The following is an 8,079-nucleotide window of genomic DNA, read 5'->3' as shown; positions in this document are numbered from 1 at the left end:
TGTGATCAACTCAGATTTTTTTCAAGAATGGAATAAGAACTACAAACTCTCCAAAACTTCTAATGAGGGCTAACTCTACTTGACTTCAAGACTTATTATGAAACTTCAGTAATAAAAAAAAGTGTGGTATAGACAAAAAAGAAATAAATAGATTCCGATGATATGGAACAGAACAAACAGCCCAGAAATCAAGCCACATGAATATGTCAGCTGATCTTCAGAAAATGAACACAGGTAATAAAATGGAGAAAAGATTATCTCCTAACAAATAGTGTACCCCTCACAAAAACTAAATGAATTGCATACCTAAATGTAAAAATTGCAAATTTTTATAACTCTTAGGACATAACATGAAAAAAATCTAAGTAGTCTTGAATTTAGCAATGACTTTTAAAATTACACTACTGAAAGCACAGTACATGAAAGAAAAATTCAAAAACAATAAATGTATTTCATTAAAAGTTTCTGCCCTGCAGAACGTATTAAGAGAATAAAAAGAGAAGACACCGACTGGGATAAAATATTTTCAAAGCGCATATCTGATAAAGAACCTGTATAGAAATATTACTCAGCTTTCAAGAAGAATGAAATTATGACATTTGCTGATAAATGGATGGAGCTGGAGGATACCATGCTAAGAAAAATAAACCAATCCAAAAAAAAAAAAAAAGCTGAATGTTTTCTCTGATATACAGATGCTAATTCACAATGGAGGGGAGACTAGTGAAGAACAGAGTTACTTTAGATTAGGTAGAGGGGAGTAAAGGAATGGGAGGGAGTATGGGGGTAGGAAGGACAGTAGCATGAATCAGACATTATTACCCTAAGTACATATATGACTATATGACTGGTGTGATTCTACATCATGTGCAACCAGAAGAATGAGAAATTATACTCCATTATATATGATGTATCAAAGTGCATTCTACTGTCATGTATAACTAATTAAAACAAATGAAAGAAACTAAATAAAGAAAATATTGAAAGAACACTAAAGTTCACCACTAAAAAAAAAAACACAAACAATTCAATTTTAAAATAGGCAAAGTATGTGAACAGGCAACTTACCAAAGAAGATATAAAGATGGCAAGTAAGTATATGGAACAATGCTCAACATCATTAATAGGACCTTGCAAATTAAAGTAACATTGCTATGTCATCACATACCTATTATAAAAACTAAACTCTGAAATGCTGACAACACTAAATGTTGGTAAGAATGAGAAGGACCTCTTATTCATCTTTGGTGAGAATGCAGAATGGGACAGCTCTTTTGAAACCACCATGACGGCTTTTTTACAAAACTAAACATGCTTGCCATACAAAACACTATTGTCCTCCTTTGTATTTATGACATATGTTCAGACAAAAACTCATGCACAGATGTCTAGGTAATTTTATTCATACTTGCCCAAAGTGAGAAGTAACCAGCATTTGGTACTACCAGTTGGTTAAGTAATGTTTTGATAATAACCAAAACTATGGTCAAAGTCAGTAGAACTACTTTCTTTGTTCTTTAGCATTTCCATAACCTCTTGTTTGGGGGAGGTTTTTATTTATTTATTTAGTTAGTTAGTTAGTTAGTTAGTTGTAGAGGAACACACAATATCTTTATTAATTTTTTTTATGTGGTCTGAGAATCGAACCAGTGCCTTACACATGCTAGGCAAGCACTCTGCCACTGAGCTTGTAGCCCCAGCCCCAGCCCCAACCTTTTGTGTTTTTGAAGGGAAGTACAGTCAGTATTTCTCCTGGTTATTCAAGGGGATATCAACTGCATCTTTTCTTTGAAATGTAGGAACAACTGTTCATTTTGAAGCCTAGCACATATTTGGAAAAACATTTTTACTGCCTTTCTCCCAAAGGAAACAACCTTAAGAAAACACACTTTGCAATAGAAAGGTTTCTAAAAGGAAGCACAGTGGTCTATTTGGAGGTTGTAGTGATTAATTCAATGCAGCCTCATCCTATAGAATACATTTGGTTTTGGTTTCACACACATACATTTTATAATGCAATTCTTACATGAGGCATTTCCTCTTCTTTTTTAGACCCAAATTCTGTTATTGAGGAATCTTGTACATTCACGTTCAAAGATAAATATGTTTTAGTCAATCTTTTCATCCTCCAACCATGCCCTCCCCACCTAAGCTGCCCCAACTATTATATCATACAGCCACTTACTTTATTGATCTAATGACAAAGAATGAATAGAATTCATAAACAAGAAAGTCAGATTCAAGGGGGTAGTTCAAGGGAGTTAAGGACTCAAAGTCAGGTTCATCTCACAATGCAAAGGTAACTCTTCCAAGACCTGAATGTAGCAGGGAATTGCCACATGAAATAACCATTGAAGAGCCCCCTCTTAAAGAAGCAGAGGCCGAGAGCAACATTAATCAGAGCTGTTGGAAGCAGCTCAAAGAAAGGGTTGAACAATTTTCTTGCCTTCTAGAGAATGAATCAGGTTCCCTGAGTAGATTCCTAAGAAGACTTAATCATAGCATTTTAAGTGCACCAACTACTATAATCTAAAAGGATTTTGATAAAAAGTATATGAAGACATATTGACAAGGTAATCATATCTTGGGGGTGGGGGTAAGGAATCTTTGCAGCTGTGTGAGGTGGTGCATACCTCTAATTCCAGTTACCTAGGAGATTGAAGCAGAAGGATCACAAGTTCTGGGCCAGCCTGGGCAACTTGGCAAGACAGTGTCTTAAAATAAAATAAAGGGGGCTAGGTATGTGGCTTAGTGGTAGAGTGCTTGCCTAGCACACATGAGGCCCTGGGTTTGATCTTCAGTACTATGAAAGATAAAACAAAAGCTATCTTGGAATGCACAAATACACTAACTACAACCAAATTATTTATTTTGTCTATGGTGAGAAAGAAGAGTGAAGCTAGGATGATGTAACTTAATAGGCTTTGCCTAAAAAGTACTTAAGGACTTCGTCATGCCTCTATATGAATCTGCTGCTTCCCCAGCAACCTTTCATTGTAACTAGTGGACGGTTTGAGTTGGCATGAACAGGAAGTACATTGGTCTATCATTAATCATTGTACACTCAAGGTAACTTTCATTATAGTATGCTTCACTCCTTCTTGTTGGGTCTTAAATCTTTATAGCCTTTTTAGATAGCCACAGACCTTATAGATAATTCAGAAGCCATTTTATTCCCCTTTCAATGATGCACAATTTTTCCACTTTAATGTGGTTAATCCTAGCTAGCCTAGAACCCTGGATGGGGTTTTACATGTATTAAACACACACATACACACACACACACACACACACACACACACATGCATGTGTATGTTTTGGAAAAATCACAGTTTTATTGTATAAGAATCAGCTACAAGATACATTGAGACTAAAGAAAAAGGCAGAAAAATCCAGGACTTCATAAAGTGCCGTTATTAGGCACCTGTGGATAAAAATGGGTCTTAGGAAGCAGTGAGTCGGGTGGACCCCTGCACCTCAAAGCAGGAGAAAGGGGGTTACATATTAAGCTAGACCATGGGCTGTGGCCCACTAGAATGTGCTTTGCCTTTCTCAAAAACTATTATCATGTCCAGCATCAGTTAAGGCAGTGTGAGCATCCGTGGCTGACACACCGAGTTTAGATAACTACGATCGTGGAGAGGTCGCTCGGAAAACACACCACGTCCCAGTTTGTCCAAACTGAGGAGTCTTTATTTAGCCAGCCAGCCTGTGACTGCTCCCCCCAGGACCCATAACTGTCCCGCAAGGAACAGCCTTGAGCTTCAACATATTAAGATATTTAAAGGTAAAAACCACATCCAAGTTGATGTAGCTGCAAGCAAGCAGGGGCACAGAAGCTGAATCGAGCAGTTAGTGAGACAATGCAATGGGCACGTTGGTACTTCCCACAGGACTTTCCAGGTTGGCATAGCAGTAAGCAAGCAGAAGAGAAGTGGGTCAAAATAATCCTAGCTGAGTACAAGTTAGAGAATGGTTACTAACACAGAGACAATCAATCTCTGACAGGGGACATAGCCCAAGAAAAATGGGAACCCAAGAGGGAACAATTTTACATTGTGCAAGAATGGCCATGTTGTGTTGCCAAGTGTGCTGTGCTAGGTAACTATTAATGGGTACCGAGGTGGGGCTTTCCCACGTAGAAGCATTTCTTACATGATAGGGAGTCTCAGGGTCAAATGGAGTCTGTCTACTCATTGCCCATATGGCCTGGCCCATAACACTATCTTAACAACTCCATTGTCTTATAAGGCCCAAGACACAGGCCAGAGTCACCCGGTGGGCAAAATGAGGGTTACAGCAAGATGGCTAGAGTCCTGACAAGCTAGATCCCTACAAAGCATAACACGTGTGGAATTGCTTTCACAGTGGACGGATTTGAATTTGCTGGAGTCCTTTGGGGGACATTGTTCCTGATTCTGACATTAACATTGATTATCTATTTCAGGTACCTCCATCTTTAACATTTTTTGAGGAAAAGTCAACATGAGTGACATTTAATTAGGATGTTTGTACATTGACATTTAAAATTTTATGTTAGCTAAGGGAAAATGCTATGTGGAAATTAAGCAGTGGAATTTTGTAGAGCAGTGAAGAAGCTTATGTATCAAACCTTGTTACATATGCTCTCATATTTCCCCCTTCAAATCTTAAGGCTACCTGATCTGGCTCCATCAGCAATGTGGAGATGCAATACGTATAGACTATGACCCAATTCAAACAATAATACAAAGCAGCTGGCCAGTGAACTCCACAATGAGTTAGCCTGGAGTTTCATTGTATTGGCTCTCTCCAGTGGGTTTGTTTTATGAGGAACACGTATGTGTTTTTTTTAAGTGAAGTGTAGATGCTGATTACCAATATTTGCCAAACATGAAGATCCCACCTTTCAATGCCAAATACATACCTGATAACACAAAATTTTAGTTCTAGCCAGGTGCAGTGGTGCATGCCTATAATCCCAGTGGCTCTGGAGGCTGAGACAAGAGGAGGCAGGAGGATCACAAATTCAAAGCCAGGCTCAGCAAAAGCAAGGTGCTAAGCAATTCAGTGAGACCCTGTCTCTAAATAAAATACAAAATAAGGCCGGGGATATAGCTCAATGGTCAAGTGCCCCTGAATTCAATCCCTGCCGCAGTCCGGCTGGGCAGAATAACCGGGAGGTGACAAGCAACTTGAAGGTTGAAGCGGGAACTGCTTTATTGCGAGGAAACTCAGTGGGAACTGAGCGGGAACTCAAGGTAGCGGGCACCCAAGGTAGCAGGAGCCGCTTTATTGCGGGACAGCAGAGGTATATATACCTGATGACACACAGCTTGACTCAATTAGCATCATCCAGTTACAGCAGTCAGCCAATAAGGAATCCCTACCATCTTAATGGCTCGGTGGAGTTGCCTCACAAACCACTCCTCCTGGCAAACTGCCAGGCGCCATCTTGACTTGATTTGCGGTCCCCAACAAATCCCTGGTAACAACAACAACAACAAAATTCAGTTCTATCTGGAGGATGAACACAAGCTGTTTTCTGATGTTTCTTTCATCCAGTTTAACACCTGATCATTCTCAGAGGCTTTGATCTCCATGCTGGGAATACCTGGGACTAATGTGATTCACCATGAGGACATCAGTCTATTTTGGCATACGTGATATGCCAAAGGTTTAATATCTGAGATATCAGTATGAGACTTAACTAATGAGAAAAATATGCACCCACCAAGCTACAACTGCGGACCCTGGAAACATGACATCAAAATGGCCAACCATACAGTCTTCATCATGAGAAACAATTTAAGAAATATGCATCACATTTATGGAATTCTACCTCTTGCCTCAATTTATGATATCAAGCTTGTGTGGCTGCTGCTGTTATAGCTCTTAATTGATTTTTAAAAGATTCCTGCAGAGTGAATTTCCCAGAAGAGAGTCTTTTCCCTACCATGAGTAGCTTATAATCTTCATGTCTGGGTTTGTCTTTAAATTGTTACTTTTTAATTTCTGTTTTATGATGATTCTTAGTGATTGCAAAAGGCGGCATCGGTCCTCCCTTGCAGGGATAGAATAAATCAGGAGCGACCCCACTCATGGTGATGGGTACAGGTTGTGGCAGAAGATCTCAAGATCCAAGGGCAACGGAGGGGTGCTCCCTGCTGCAATTGCAGACAGAAAAACGGAAGAAAAATGTTGTTGAGACTCAGGGGCCTAGCTGAGAAGGTGTGCTGGGAAGGGGCTCACGTCATAGGTTCAAGGCAAATCCAAAACGGAGAGATCTGCCCCCAAAAGCCGGAAGGAGAGAGGACAAGAACAGGAGGTTCCTGATGCACAGCCATTGCTGACATTTCTCAGTTTTGTGATGCCTGATGAGGACTGTAGCTTACAAGGCCACATGGGGACAGTAGGGAGTATCTGTCATCCCAACTAGTGGTGATCATGGCTTTGTGCCACAGTTGCCCTTATGAAAGTGTTTCAAACAGCCATTGGTCAGTGTGACTGAAAGGCATGCTGCAAGTGTGGCCCTGTGTCTCGGGCCAGCCAGGGCACTGCAGACTCTCCAATGCCCCTCCTTGACCTGCTCAGGAAAGCTGCCCATTGGACCCATCACTTTGGATCCAGACGGTAAATCTGTGCAGTGTGGTCCTGACAACCAGGAGAATAACTCAGGAATTGCCTGAAATTTTTGGCATGCAAATGGAAGCCAGCAAACCTGAGACAAAGGACGGGAGGTACATGCTGAGTGGAAGTTAGGCTGGCTGTGACCATCAGGCCCTGCCCTCCCTACTCTTAGAGACCTGGATTCAGCGGCACAGGGACAAACATGTCCTGCCACACACACTGTCACTCAAGCACACCTCTGGTGAAGTAGGGGAGTCCTTTTGGGCTGCATGCTAGCCGCTAAAATATGTGCTGATCTCCACAGTGATACTGGCCATGGTCTTTCCTAATCCTGGATCCAGTTGATTCTAAATGCCTATATGACTGTCCAATATAACTTTTGCCATTCCGTGCACTTTCCTCTCTTTGTTTTCACCAATTAAATCTCCAGAAGTGTTTTCTTATTCACATTGGTCATGATAGTGTTCCTCTTCCAGCCCTAGAATACTAAAGTCCAGCATCCCTGGTGGTAAACTGAGCCCTGAAATAGTCATATGTATGATCATCACAAACAGAGGCGATGTCATGGGGGCCAGGGCCAGAAGGAAGCTGCAGGCAGGCAGAGTCAGAGTCAGGTTCCCAGGGCCCAGACATGCTGCCACCAGGGGCAATGAGACTCGAAGCCCGACGCTGCCACTGCAATCTTGGACACTCCGGTGCCCAGTCCTGTGCCTGACTCAAGAAACATGCCCAGCAGATATCAACCAAAGAAAGAAAGGTCTTTTCAGAGTTGTTTAATCTTATTCGTCTCTTAATGCATCATTTTTTCCCCTAAAGTAGAAGGACATCTGCTATGGCTTGAATGTATCTTCCAAAAGTGTATGTGCTGGGAACTTAATCCTCAAATTCAGGTAATTACAGAGCAGTTTGGCCTTCTGGCCTAAACTTGTTTTCCCTACTGATCCTTCAGGTCCTCCCCTTGACCATGACCCCAAATACCCACTTTGAAAAAAAGTTGGACATTTCTAAGCTAAATTCCCCTTTATTGTGAAGATCAAGTGGAATTGTTTTCTTTTCTCTTTCCCAGAAGTAAAAACTTACAAATAAAAAACTGAGCTAAAAGCTTATTGAAAGCAACTGTCAGTGGATTCTGAAGCAACTTGCTGAATTAGGAGATAAACAAATACACTTTGCCATTTTACGGATACCCATTTTCATAAGGAGTATTCTTGGTATCCACTCAACACTGAAGCCTTCTGTATCTCATGGCTATTATTGATCGTATCAGAAAGTAAAGGAAAATCAGAGACGTAACCATTCCATGCAAACTAACTGAGTAGAGAATTCAGCATTAGTTCCCGGGGTGGGAGGGGGAGTTATATGTGTTATACATAAAAGCAAATACAATATTCCTGAGAAAACATATTTATTTCTATTCTTCATGAAAATAGAATTTTGTTGAAGAAACAAGAATGGAGAATGAGCCATCAC

Source organism: Urocitellus parryii, chromosome 12 (genome assembly GCF_045843805.1).
Source record: "Urocitellus parryii isolate mUroPar1 chromosome 12, mUroPar1.hap1, whole genome shotgun sequence".
Classification (NCBI taxonomy): Eukaryota; Metazoa; Chordata; class Mammalia; order Rodentia; family Sciuridae; genus Urocitellus; species Urocitellus parryii.
This window is presented reverse-complemented; position numbering follows the sequence as displayed.